Genomic DNA, 15,017 nt, shown 5'->3' on the forward strand with positions numbered 1-15,017 from the left:
GACAAAAAAATATTTATTAAGGCCAAAATATAGCCCTGCTAATAGCCATAATGGCGCTGTACAACGTGACTGTGTTTGAAAGAGTATTTTCCAGTAAGCAACCATTTGTTTACCTTCATTATACAATTTTATTCCAATATTTCTTTAATTCAGTGACATTTATTCCCATAGTAATTCGTTATGATCCATAGCTAAATAAACATCGGCATTTTAAAGTAGTATTTTATTAACGAAAGCGTAGATGCTGATGAAGAAATACAGTGCTGTACAGTATATGCTTTTACATTTGGAAAATAAAGCATTATTTACATTGACTGGCCTACCCCGGCCAAACCCAGGTGACGCTGGGCCAATTGTGCATCGCTCTATGGCACTCCCAATCACGGTCAGATGTGATACAGCCTGTATTCGAACCAGGAACTGTAGTAATACCTCTTGCACTGAGATGCAGTGCCTTAGACCACTGCGCCACTCGGGTGACATGACATACACATATATGTATGTATGTGTCATGAAAATTAACCGTGTGTAGGTAGATGTGGAAAGGTAGATACAAATTATTTATTTGGGGGGTTCACAACTAGCTCGACTATTAGAAAATTATTTAGTAAAGTTGAATAGTCTATTGTTCAGCTAATAGCCCATCCTAGAAACGTTGTCAGCAGAATTCACAGCCTGCTATGCTTGTGAAAAAGGATACTTTTTCCCCTTTCCACTTTTTAAAGATTCCAATTGATGGTGTTTTTAGCCACAATTGGCCCCAACCCCAATTAATACATTTAGGCACAGTCGATAGCATGCTGGACTTCGGGCTAGAATGTTGAGGGTTCGAAACCTGCTCCCTGCTTGTTTCATTGCTCTGAGACCGACATTACATGCCGGTCTCAGAGCAAATAGCCTGGATTGTTACTCCCATCTCGTTCCTCACCCTCCTCCATGCATCATTCTCCGTCTGAGTGGCTCGCTTGTGGGCCTGCTGGCAGGATATGGCAGCACCTTCGGTTGTGCGTCAAGAATTCAGCATAGCAAGTTTGTATGAAGGTCTGGTTATTCACATGCAAATAGTAATATGCTCTAAACTGCTCTGGTGACAAACTTTGCTGCCCTGTTTTCAATCGTCTACATGGCTGGGAGAACGTCCTCAGATTAATGCAGATGAAGGGAGATAGATATGCATAGGAAGTGTAGTGTACTGTTTTCTTTCTGTATATATGAATTACAAATCAGCCTTTACTTAAATCATGTTTCTTTTACTTAAATCATGTTTCTAGTCTATTGTATAGTTACAATGTATAGTCATTGATGTCCCAGGAGCAGGAGTGGTAAACACTGTTGAAGTGTATAATTGTAATACATACATGCAGACACAGCATCATTCAAAGAATGCAGTTGGATACACCTGGTGTTGGATATGACTGGGGAAAAAATAGCTAAAAATGCGAGTTTCGTAAATGAACTTTTTTCATCATTTCTCCACATTAACTAACACATTCCTCTCAATTGTATATATTTTTTTGCTTGACTCGTTATGATGTTATAATTACTTACATTTGCTTCCACCATAATGTTTTTGTCAGACATCTTTGCTGAAGAAAGTCACCAGCGACGGGTGGCATAAAGTCAAATTCATCATTGGAATCACTCGATATGATTGGTCATATAAAAACTTTGGGACCCAAATGCATAATGAGTGCTCTAACTCCCCTGTGGTGGTCTGAAGCAATGAAGCCGTGACGCTGGGTACCTCTAAGTCTCACGGCGTAAGCTCGCAACTTTTAAAGGAGGAACCACTGTAGGCTGGTTGTCTTTTTCTGAAATAATTATTTTCACTTGCCCACAACTTCCATAAGCTTGCTAAGGTTAGCATGCTAGCTAATTACACTGACAGCTGTCAATCAATGCCTTATTTGTTGAAATCACCACAACGTTCCCACCCCCAATTCCTTATGTATTAGCAACCTGTGTCAGTCTTCGAGGTGGAACATAAAGAGCATTTCCACTCTAGGACAGGAATTACACAAAATAGGTGAGGTAACTTCTTCTGAGGTGGAACTTTAATGTTTAGAGCAAGCGTTGGGGCACTTAACAAATCTCCCCCGGTCAGAAGATGCTATCGTGAATAGGAGCTTAAGCAGTTAGCGTCTATGAATGGGGTAGCCTAGTCCATGGCTAACGGAGTAGCCTCCTATGTACAAATGACTAACACTAGTCGCAGTTCTCACAAACCGAATGTTGGCTAGCTAACTTTAGTGGTACATAAACCACCTTGTTTAACTAGCTAACATCACAATAAAATCACCTCTTTATGATAGAAACATCTATGGAATCTTACTCTGCTGTCTGCATATGTTTCTTGTTAACACTTTTTCTTGGCAAAGCTAATATAACAGGAGCTACTATAAATCAAATTCTCTGGCCTAAGCTCCACTCTTGTCTCAGGTTACAATTGGACATGGCTTGAATGTCACTCACCAGCTCGTGTCCCCAAGCTGCCTCCTAATGAAATCCAGACTGCACTGTATGTTAAAGCAATGAGATGACGGCCGATGGACAGTGACCGACAAGAAGGTACAGCTTCTCTATTTTAAAATGAAACCGCTTTTTTTTATGTGACGCTGGTAATAAGCTGTCAGCATTGTACATTCATTTTTTTTCTATAGCCTTAATGGTGTGTGGGTGAACGGAGAACGAATTCCTGTGGATAAAGCTCTATTGCTTAGGCTTGGGGACTCTATAAAGCTGAAAGTGACCCTTGTTGGCACCGAAGTGGAGCATGAGTACATACTGATTCGGCAGCGCCTCGAAGACATCATACCCTACCTAGCGAAGGGACCTAGTGAAGTGGCCTGCACCGCCTCCAGAACCAAGAAGAGTAAGAGGAAATTGAATTCTGATGAAATGGAGCCTTCGACCTCATTTAAATCAAAGCCCTACGCTCTGCCACAGACAAGTCACAGGGCCAGCCCTGTCCTACAGACAAGCCCCGGGAGCCCAGCATTCCTATCAGGAATCTGTCCAACTTGCAAACATACAGTGCCTTGCGAAAGTATTCGGCCCCCTTGAACTTTGCGACCTTTTGCCACATTTCAGGCTTCAAACATAAAGATATAAAACTGTATTTTTTTTGTGAAGAATCAACAACAAGTGGGACACAATCATGAAGTGGAACGACGTTTATTGGATATTTCAAACTTTTTTAACAAATCAAAAACTGAAAAATTGGGTGTGCAAAATTATTCAGACCCCTTAAGTTAATACTTTGTAGCACCACCTTTTGCTGCGATTACAGCTGTAAGTCGCTTGGGGTATGTCTCTATCAGTTTTGCACATCGAGAGACTGACATTTTTTCCCATTCCTCCTTGCAAAACAGCTCGAGCTCGGTGAGGTTGGATGGAGAGCATTTGTGAACAGCAGTTTTCAGTTCTTATAAATAAATATTTAAGACCAACTTATTCCTTGCCACTCGTTCTGAAACTAACTGCAGCTCTTTTAAGTGTTGCAGTAATTTCACTTGCTGTAATGGTGGACATGTAAAGTGTTAAGTCATCCACATACATACAGTAGACACACTGGCTTTACTCAAAGCCAATGGCATGTCATTAGTAAAGATTTTTTAAAGTAAGGAGCTAAACAGCTGCCCTGGGGAATTCCTCATTCTACCTGGATTATGTTGGAGAGGCATCCATTAAAGTGTGTTCTGTTAGACAGGTAACCCTTTATCCACAATATAGCAAGGGGTGTAAAGCCACAATACACGTTTTTCCAGCAGCAGACTATGATCGATAATGTCAAAAGCCACACTGAAGTCTAGCAAAATAGCTCCCACAATATTTTTCTTCAACTTCTCTCAGCCAATCATCAGTCATTTGTGTAAGTGCTGTGCTTGTTGAATGTCAATTTGTTTACTGTAAAATAGCATTGTATCTGGTCAAGCACAATTTTTATCCAAAAGTTTACTAAGGGGTTGGTAACAGGCTGATTTTGTAAAGGGGGCTTTAATGTTCTTGGGTAGCTGAATGTCCTCTGCTTCCCCACAGTCCTGAGTGCACACACTTTCCAGTAGGATTAGATTTAAGATGTGGCAAATAGGAGTGGCAATATCGCCCGCCATTATCCTCAGTAATTTCCCATCTGAGTTGTCAGACCCCGGTGGCTTGTCATTGTTGATAGAAAACATTTTCACCTCTTCCACACTTACTTTACGGAATTCAAAATTACAGTGCTTGTTTTTTGATAATTTGATCGGTTATACTTGGATGTGTAGTGTCAACATTTGTTGCTGGCATGTCATGCCTAAGTTTACAAATCTTGCCTATTAAAAAATTAATTAATTGGCATTATCATTGGGTTTTGTAATGAATGAGCCATCTGATTCAATGAATGGTGGAGCTGAGTGCCTTTTTGCCCAAAATTTGGTTTGGCATCCAAAGCTTTTTACTATCATTCTTTTATATAATTTATCTTTGTTTCATAGTATAATCTATTTTAATTTTTTTCAGTTTAGTCATAAGATTTCTCAATTTTCAGTATGTTTGCCAATCGGTTGTGCAGCCAGACTTATTTGCCATTCCTTTTGCTTCATCACTCTCAACCATACATTTTTTTAAATTCCTCATCAATCCACAGGGATTTAACACTTTTTTAGTACTTTTCTTAATGGGTGCATTCTTATTAGTAACTGGAATAAGCAATTTCATATGTGTCAAATTTAAGTTTAAAAAAAGTTTTAAAAAAAATCTAACCTGTTTTTGCTTTGTCATTGTGGGGTTTTGTGTGTAGGTTGATAAAAAAATATTTAATCAATTTTAGAATAAAGCTGTAATATAACAAAATGTGGAAAAAGTCAACGGGTTTGAATACTTTACGAATGCACAGTATGTTAACGTGGGCTATTGTTAGCACTTTTCTGTGATGCTTGATTATTTAAATGTCTTTACTGGGAAGCTTAGTAGAGGTAGACATGCTCAAGTTATTGATGTTAGTGCATTGTGTGAGCTGCATACAGTGGACTTCCTGCTAGGGCACATTGCCTGTGGTTCATAGGCACATGGTTAGTGCATACAATAGCTGTAGGGTAGGGATTAACTGAACTGAGCTGGGATTGGGTCATTGATAAGTCATTGTCTCAACGCAGCCAAAAGTTAGTAAAAGGATGATCCCATCACTATGCAGTAAAATGGTTAATAGACCTATAACAAAGAGTTCCATGTTACCCAGAAATTATTTGATTTTGAGATTACAGCCACGTTAGGTCTTTAATACTTGTGTATGTTTGGCAAGAATTTTTCCTAATTTTAAAGATTGAAAATGGTTAGAAATGCCTAAAGTTGACTGACTGACTTACATACCGGCAGAAAATGCTGGTGCTGCGGGAGCGGATGAATGACACCCAGCAGTGGGTGGAGGCCCTGGAGGGGGAGTGGCAGCAGGGCGACCCTCACCAGGAGGAGCAGGTGAGGGACCTGCAGAGCCAGCTGGAGCTGCTCTGGGGCCAGCTTCACAGGATGGAGTTGCTGGAAAGGTCCATCAGCGAGATGGAGAAGCTCCTCTGGGTGAGACTCACTGGGATATATCGGGATCTGACACATCACAATTCCTGCTTTTTCACTTTAATAATGTTTACATATATTGCATTACTCGTCTCATATGTACTGTATATACCATATTCTATTCTACTTTATCTTAGTCTATGTTGCTTTGACATTGCTTGTCCATATATTTATATATTCCTAATTCCTTTACTTAGATTTGTGTAGGTATATGTTGTGAAATTGTTAGATATTACTTGTCATATATTACTACACTGTCGGAGCTAGAAACGCAAGCACAACCGCTATAACATCTGCTAAAGATGTGTGTGACTAAAAATATATATATATCTGACATTTATTCTCCATTCATATAGACTGAACAAAAATTATAAACATGATAAGTAATGTGTTGTTCACATGTTTCATGAGCTGAAATAAAAGAAGCCCAGAAATGTTTCATACGCACAAAAACGTATTTCTCTAAAATATTGTGCACAGATTTTTTAGATCCCTGTTAGTGAGTATTTTTTGCCAAGATAATCCATCCACCTGACAGGTGTGGCATATCAGGAAGCTGATTAATCATGATCATTACAAAGGTGCACCTTTGCTGGGGACAATAAAAGACCACTAAAATGTACTGTTTTGTCACACAACATAATGCCACAGATGTCTCAAGTTTTGAAGGCACATGCATTTGACATGCTAACTGCAGGAATGTCCACCAGAGCTGTTGCCAGATAATGTAATGTTAATTTCTCTACCATAAGCCGCCTCCCGTGTCATTTGACAATTTGGCAGTAAATCCAACTTGCCTAACAAACGCAGACCACGTGTAACCATGCCAGCCCAGAACCTCCACATCAGGCTTCTTCACCTGCGGGATCGTCTGAGACCAGCCACCCGGACAGCTGATGAAACTGAGGTTTTGCACAACCAAATCATTTCTGCACAAACTGTCAGAAACCGTCCCAGGGAAGCTAATCTGCATGCTGATCGTTCTCACCTTGGTCTTGACCTGACTGCAGTTCAGTGTCCTAACCAACTTCACTGGGAAAATACTCACCTTCGATGGCCACTGGCATGCTGGAGAAGTGTGCTCTTCACGGATTAATCCCGGTTTGAACTGTAGCTGTCGTATGGCGTCATGTGGGCGAGTGATGTGGTGAATGTTGTGAAGGGAGTGCCCCATGGTGACGGTAGGGTTATGGTGTGGGCAGCTACAGACAATGAAAACAATTCCATTTATTTATGGCAATTTGCATGCACAGAGATACCGACGAAATTGTGACGCCCATTGTCTTGCCATTCATCTGCCACCATTACTTCATGTTTCAGCATGATCATGCACTGCCCTATGTCGCAACGATCTGTGTACAGTTCCTGGAAGCTGAAAATGTCCCAGTTCTTCCATGGCCTGCATACTCACCAGACATGTCACCCATTGAGCATGTTAGGATGCTCTAGAACGACATGTACGACGGCATGTTAACTTCGCAAAGCCATTGAAGAGGAGTGGGACAACATTCCACAAGCCACAATAAACTGCCTGATTTAACACTGTGAAGGAGATGTCACACCAGATAATGACTGGTTTTCTGATCCACACCCCTTTTTTAAAAACTTTTTTTAAGGTATATTACATGGCCAGAAGGATGTGGACACCCCTTCAATATTGTGCATCCTGCTTTTTCAGCCATACCCGTTGCTGACAGGTGTATAAAATTGAGCACACGGCCATGCAATCTCCACAGAAAAACATCAGAAGAGCTCAGTGACTTTCAATGTGGCACCATCATAGGATGCCACCTTTCCAACAAGTCAGTTATTCAAGTTTCTTCACCATCTGGCAGTCCTACGGACAAATCTGGGTTTGGCAGATGCCAGGACAACTCTACCTGCCCCGATGCATAGTGCCAACTGTCAAGTTTGGTGGAGGAGGAATAATGGTCTGGGGCTGTTTATCATGGTTTGGGCTAATCCCCTTAGTTCCAGTTAAGGGAAATACAATGACATTCTATGCTTCCAACTTTGTGGCAACAGTTTGGGGAAGGCCCTTTCCTGTAAGTCCCCACAGCAATGTTCCAACATCTAGTGGAAAGCCTTCCCAGAAGAGTGGCGGCTGTTAGAGCAGCAAAGTGGGGACTAACTTCATATTAATGCCCATGATTTTGGAATGAGGTGTTCATAACGGCATATGCTTGTTTTAAAGGTGCAAAAAAACACAACATGAAGAGATTGGTTTAAAAAAACAGCTGGAGGAGGCTTTGCAAGAGGTAAGCAACAGAAAACATTCAGCTTTTGTATTAAAGGTGACCTGATGTAACCATAATAGTGTAACCAATCTGTTTGCAATCCAATCCATATAGCAAAGAAAAGTCATAGAGGAAATTGCACTCTCGAGACAACGCTTTGAGGACATCCTCAAGGCCAAAGACAAAGAGCTGGAGGTGACAAAAGTAAGCTACCCCCACCTCACTCAATTTTATTTCCTAACCCAGTTGAATTACTGACTTCACTTGACATACCTGGATGACAATAAATCAGTGAGGTTTCAAGCCAATGTTTTGTCTTACAGGAAAAGAAGGAGAAGGTCGAGAGCTCAAAAGGAGGAGGTGGTAAAGCAAATGACTGAGGTGCTGGAGAACGAACAATGCATCATTTGTTCTGAGCTCTTCATTAGGGTAAATACCAGTCTTACGTCATTCCCATTTGATAGCAATAAGTGTCTCGTACTGTTCAGTTTACTTCTCTGTCTGGAATTATAGCTTCTGACTGGAAGATGCTTTACTGTAATCTTAATCTCAATCTGTAATCCCAATTTTATCACAATGAAAGATTATTTTAAAGGCCCATTGCAGATGTTTTTATATGAATATCAAAACGTTTCTGGGTAACAATTTAGTACCTTACTGTAATAGTTAACCATTCAAATGGTAAAAAATGTATATGTAGAAATAGCAAAAAAAAATATATTTAATAAATTTGCTAGGGCTGAGTGGTTTGAATGGGGAGGAGAAAACTAGTTGTTATTGGCAGAGAGGTTTGGCGCTCTCTTTATTAGTCTAATTAAACTTACACCACCTGGTGATGTCACCAGGCAAGCCAAAACTCAAAGCATGCAAACCCTGTTGATTGTGTAGACTTGTATTTTTTAACCAGCAACTATCAGAAAATAACACCGATCAAATATTTTTGTGCTTTTACAGTGTTAGTTTCGTCTGTTGTACAAGAATACAAAACACAGGTAAAACAGAATTGATTGCTCTGCGCATTTAATCAGAGTTGTTTGGTTTCGATCCTCGATCTCCCCTACAGGCAGACGGTTAACTGTGCCCACAGCTTCTGCCTGCACTGCATCAGAGACTGGCGAAAGCGGAAGGATGAGTGCCCTATCTGCTGGAAGGCCATCCTGTCGCAGAGCCGTTCGCATGTGCTGGTCAACTGCATCGACCGCATGGTGGAGCAGTTCATCCCCGACATGAAGCAGCGTCGCCTGGTGCTCATCACCGAGAAGAAAGGTGAGAGGTATGTTCACCCTGCTCCTAGGTTCGCAGAGGTTGTTGACATTCATTGATGGCGATGTGGATGGATAGATGGATGTTTAAGTGAATTGCAAGGACCATATCCACTTGTTGTAAAAAAATAGAGCTATGGTCCCAGCAATTCCCTATGCACTCATTTTGATTTCTGTTTTCACTCAGAAACATCCAACCATCTGCCACATCTCCACCCATGAATTCTAGGGTCGTGTTCAGTAGGGAGCAAACGTTTTTAAATGGGGAGCTACCTGTCCAATAACAGATTCTCATTTTCCATTGCAATACATTTTGCTATGGTGTGTCCTACCGAACACGACCCAGGTCACTGTGGGTCTATGAAGGTTCATGATGCCTTCCACGGTCTCTTTCCACACAGCCCAGCCGGGGGAGCTGATGGTGATCCATGAAGACAGTAGCAATAGTAGCAGCACTAAGTGACCTCTCCATGGATAGCTTCAGCTCCATAATCTCTCTGGAAGAGTACGACCATTGGGGCTCCAGCGACAATTCCGATGAGTACAATGACGAGGTTTACCCCATTTGACATTGTTACACGTTACTTTTTTATTCATTTGAAATGAAATGTTCAGGCTAAGACAGTCGTAGAGAATGCAGAGAAGGGAAGAAAGTCCGTCCTTGCCAGGAAACCAACGCACTCGATATTGTACAACAAATACCGTTAGTGTTCGTATATATTTTTTGTAAAAATGTATTTTTTGTTCATTTATTTTTTCCAATGAAACAGAATATAAAATGTTACTTCATTAATTTGAATAGTCACAAAATGAATCTGCCAAGAAATGGAAACTTGGTGGCGCCAGGCCAGTTAAACATTTTTGTGAGCTTAACCGTGGTCATTTTGTTCATTTACCTTTTTTTATATGATGGTGAGGGGCTTATTGGTAAACAAATTACAAAACCATATAATATTGATACAATATAATCTGCTCTTAAGACCAGACAGGATGACTTTGGTTAAGAGCATTGGACTAGTAACCGAAAATACCCATCTGACTAGGTGAAAAATATATCTGTGCCCTTGAGCAAGCCCCACTTAACCCCAATTGCTCCTGTAAGTCGCTCTGAATAAGTGTATGATGAATGCCGAAATTATTACATTTATTTTTAGAAGTGTGTCCCATAGAATGCCTAAGTCTGACTTGGAAAGGCAATATTTTATCTATGTAAGCCTTGTCTTGAATACACAGAGCATGGCATGCATACATCCTGACAGTACCTCTAGTTTGCCTAAATTCCATTGATCTCAAATTGCACCTTCCATCTACTCTTTGGCAATTTTACACATCACCACATTGCCTAGCAACTAATGCAACTGCTCCTTGTGCCATGAAGGCAAAATGGAAAACTGTGATTGCACCACCATCCCAATAATAATGCAGGAAACAGTACTGGTACTCTTCATAAACAAACAGATTCTGTTGTAAATAAAGATGGCCTGTATTCAATTTTCCAAGAGCAAAGCTCTTATCTGTATGAAACTGCCGGCACTCAGTGAGATATATGGGCCAATATCCTACTGTGCTGTATGGGGCAGCAGTTCTGGAAGTTTGATGGCATCCCATTTTAAACTGTTCTCTATTGACAATCTTTTTTTCAACCATAGATTTTGTGTCTCCTGCCAATTCTACTTAACTACCAAAGTGAATGATGAAGTTCAATGGTTTGTTAGTTCAACATATGCAGATTTTCCCCACAGTGTTTCATGAAACCTGTTTGGTTCTTCAGACACAATGGGGCGAAAATCCAAACAATCAACATCACCATGCTGTGTAGACTCATGGATGATACTGGAATTTCCCACAGATTATTCTACTACCAGTTCGAGGCAAGACCAGATGCAGCCTCATATCCCGAGTGCATTTCAGCGCCTGCTTCCAGAGCCCTGCTCCTCTCCTGCTCTGTCAAGCCAGCCCTTGTCAAGCCAGTCCATTTGAAGCTGAGTACAATAGAAGCGTGTCTGTCATGCTACGTTACATGAGGACGACAGTGACGGACAGCCCCGGGGCCCAAGTCAGAGCTTCCTCCCGCCTTCCTCCTCCAAGAGCCTCTGCCATGATGTGTCATGAAAAGAGCAATGTAAGCAACAGTTACCCCCATCCCTCTCTCTCTTGTGCACTCTCTCTCTCCGTTCCGCCTGTCTTTTTCTGTCTTCCCCCTTCTTCCCTCATTGCACTGAAGCGTTTGGGTCGTGTCCTATTAAGCTACTGAGTAGGGTTACCCATCACATTACATAATTAAACAAAGATCCTCCTAATACACCATATAATGGACCTTAGGCCTACAATGTCATGATAACGTTAAGCACTGCCCCTGCCTAACCCCTTCTCCCACTATATATACTGAACAAAAATATAAATGCAAAAATCAACAATTTCAATGATTTTACTGAGTGTACAGTACAGTCGTGGCCAAAAGTTTTGAGAATGACACAAATATTAATTTTCACAAAGTCTGCTGCCTCAGTTTGTATGATGGCAATTTGCATATACTCCAGAATGTTATGAAGAGTGACCAGATGAATTGCAATTAATTGCAAACTGAATCCCCAAAAAACATTTCCACTGCATTTCAGCCCTGCCACAAAAGGACCAGCTGACATGTCAGTAATTCTCTCGTTAACACAGGTGTGAGTGTTGACAAGGCTGGAGATCACTCTGTCATGCTGATTGAGTTTGAATAACAGACTGGAAGTTTCAAAAGGAGGGTGGTGCTTGGAATCATTGTTCTTCCTCTTTCAACCATGGTTACCTTGAAGGAAACACATGCCGTCATCATTGCTTCGCACAAAAAGGGCTTCACAGGCAAAGATATTGCTGCCAGTAAGATTGCACCTAAATCAACCATTTATCAGATCATTAAGAACTTCAAGGAGAGCGGTTCAATTGTTGTGAAGAAGGCTTCAAGGCACCCAAGAAAGTCCAGCAAGTGCCAGCACCGTCTCCTAAAGTTGATTCAGCTGCGGGATCAGGGCACCACCAGTACAGAGCTTGCTCAGGAATGGCAGCAGGCAGGTGTGAGTACATCTGCACGCACAGTGAGGCGAAGACTTTTGGAGGATGGCCTGGTGTCAAGAAGGGCAGCAAAGAAGTCACTTCTCTCCATGAAAAACACCAGGGACAGACTGATATTCTGCAAAAGGTCCTGGGACTGGACTGCTGAGGACTGGGGTAAAGCCATTTTCTCGGATGGATACCCTTTCTGATTGTTTGGGGCATCCGGAAAAAAGCCTGTCCGAAGAAGACAAGGTGAGCGCTACCTTCAGTCCTGTGTCATGCCAAAAGTAAAGCATCCTGAGACCATTCATGTGTGGGGTTGCTTCTCAGCCAAGGGAGGGGGCTCACTCACAATTTTGCCTAATAACACAGCCATGAATAAAGAATGGTACCAACACATCCTCCGAGAGCAACTTCTCCCAACCATCCATGATGAACAGTTTGGTGACGAACAATGCCTTTTCCAGCATGTGGAGCACCTTGCCATAAGGCAAAAGTGATAACTAAGTGGCTCAGGGAACAAAACATTGATATTTTGGGTCCATGGTCAGGAAACCCCTCAGAGCTTAATCCCATTGAGAATTTGTGGTCAATCCTCAAGAGGCGGGTGGACAAACAAAAACCCACATATTCTGACAAACGCCAAGCATTGATTATGCAAGAATGGACTGTCATCAGTCCAGAAGTGGCCCAGAAGTTAATTGACAGGGCGGATTGCAGAGGTCTTGAAAAAGAAGTGTCAACACTGCAAATATTTACTCTTTGCATCAACTTGTCAATAAAACTTACACTTATGAAATGCTTGTCATTATACTTCAGTATTCCATAGTAACATCTGACAAAAATATCTAAAGACACTGAAGCAGCATATTTTGTGAAAATGTATATTTGTGTCATTCTCAAAACGTTTGGCCACGGCTGGTTTCAAATGACCCCGCTGGTGAAGAAGCCAGATGTTGAGGTCCTGGTCTGTCGTAGTTACTGGGCAGGTCATGAGGCAGGTTGGACATACTGCCAAATTCTCTAAAATGACTTATGGTAGAAAAATAAACATTAAATTCTCTGCCATTTGCTCTGGTGGACATTCCTGCAGGCAGCATGCCAATTGCACACTCCCTCAACTTGAGACATCTGTGGCATTGTGTTGTGACAAAACATTTTAGTGGCCTTTGTCCCCAGAACAAGGTGCACCTTTGTAATGATCATGCGGTTTAATCAGCTTCTTGAAATGCCACACCTGTCAGGTGGATGAATTATCTTGAAAAATGAGAAATGCTCACTGTCAGGGATGCTAACACATTTGTGCACAAGTTTGACATAAGCTCTTTTTGCATATGGAACATTTCTGGGATCTTTTATTTCAGGGACCAGCACTTTACATGTTGCGTTTATTTTTGTTCAGGTGAATTTTGTCCTATATGCTAGCACCTAATATTGTGTATAAGATGTGTCATTGATGCATACTGTCAAACAAAAAGCTTTAAGCCAAGTAAACATCCTATTCCCACTGTTCTATATCCGCTCGGGGCTGTTAGGAGAGTCAGCATAGTGCTGCTGTGCTAAACTGACATGCCTCTGTATGCGGCTGTAGAGCCATTGAAGAAACAAGCTTCACTCAATGAAGTGTGGCTGCAGCAGGCAGACTCGGAGAGAGGTACACAGGCTCCAGATGAGTGTTACTGACAGAAAATTAGGACCCAGAGGCTTTTTGTGTTGTCACAGCCCCACCTCCCCGGAGACCCCCTAGTGCTGCAGCTGATAAGACCCACTAGTACAACTCCAGGCATCAGTGGCTATTGTTTTAGGACTAAGGATGGCTGATCAAGCATGAATATGAGGTAATTCCAGCATGGTTTTAAACGAGATAATCTGCTCCATTATTTAGATGCTTTGGGATGGATGATGGTTCCTTTCCAAATGCATATTATCTAAAGGCCTTGTTCAATCTGCCAGTTTGGTCACATGGTCCCCACATTAGGATCATGGCAGAGCTACACTGCATCTAAAGTTCCATGTGGACAGTATGTGCTGTGAATCGCATGCAGGCAGAGTTACTATGTCCACCCCACTCTGCAGTAACACTGTTCACGCCCTGTCCCTTTTTCCTTCCCCAATTGCCATGGTAAGGCAGCCTCTGAGTAAGACATTGATCAAATGTATTAAAGTCATACATTATGGCTTGGTGTGATGTAATCAAATATTGTATATTTTGAGCAGTAGACCTACATTGGATAGTAATTTATCCAAACGAGTGCTTTGAGGGAATTTGTGTAAAAAAAAAGATGGCCAAGTAATTGTAATTACACGTTTATAGTCTTGTTGTGAGACAGGCCGTGACATCACTGTGGAGGTTCCCTGTAGGGATGTCCTTGAGCTGCCACCGACACTTCATCTGATCATAAATTAGGAAAAAGGTTTATGATATGAGAATCAGCTCTACTGGCTGAAATTTCTGCTATTAGGCTTTAATACTTACTGACAGTGGCGAACCGTCATTCAGGGCAAGTGGGGCAGAACTTATATATGTATATATATTATCAAAAAAAATAAACATCCTTTCACTGTCAACTGTTTATTTTCAGCAAACTGTTTTTTTTTTGCTGAGTTTCTTTCATTATGCTTTTTTGCAGAAGTTTACTGACACCGGCCATATTTAACGGGTGTTGTACACACGTCACGTTAGCTAACGAGCAAGCCAGGTAACGTTAGCTAGTTAAACAACCATGAACATTGTCAACAATGCCAAAGTGCTGGGATTTAACAAACCATGTTCAATATTAGCTAGCTAACATTAGGCTCTAACTAGAACGCCAATTGGCTCTGGGAAACAAATAACGTCAGCTACGGAGCCAGCCAGCTAACTTTAGCTAGCTAACAGTACACTTTAGCTTGAAATTAAACCACTTTCTATAATCTTTAGAAAACGTAT

At 41.4% G+C, this 15,017-nt stretch overlaps 1 pseudogene; it reads left to right on the top strand.

Moving 5' to 3' along the window:
- The first annotated feature begins 2,165 nt into the window (after positions 1-2,165).
- LOC112217312 lies at positions 2,166-9,512 on the top strand (annotated as a pseudogene).
- Positions 9,513-15,017: the final 5,505 nt, after the last annotated feature.

The sequence above is a fragment of the Oncorhynchus tshawytscha genome, unplaced genomic scaffold (genome assembly GCF_018296145.1).
Source record: "Oncorhynchus tshawytscha isolate Ot180627B unplaced genomic scaffold, Otsh_v2.0 Un_contig_766_pilon_pilon, whole genome shotgun sequence".
Classification (NCBI taxonomy): Eukaryota; Metazoa; Chordata; class Actinopteri; order Salmoniformes; family Salmonidae; genus Oncorhynchus; species Oncorhynchus tshawytscha.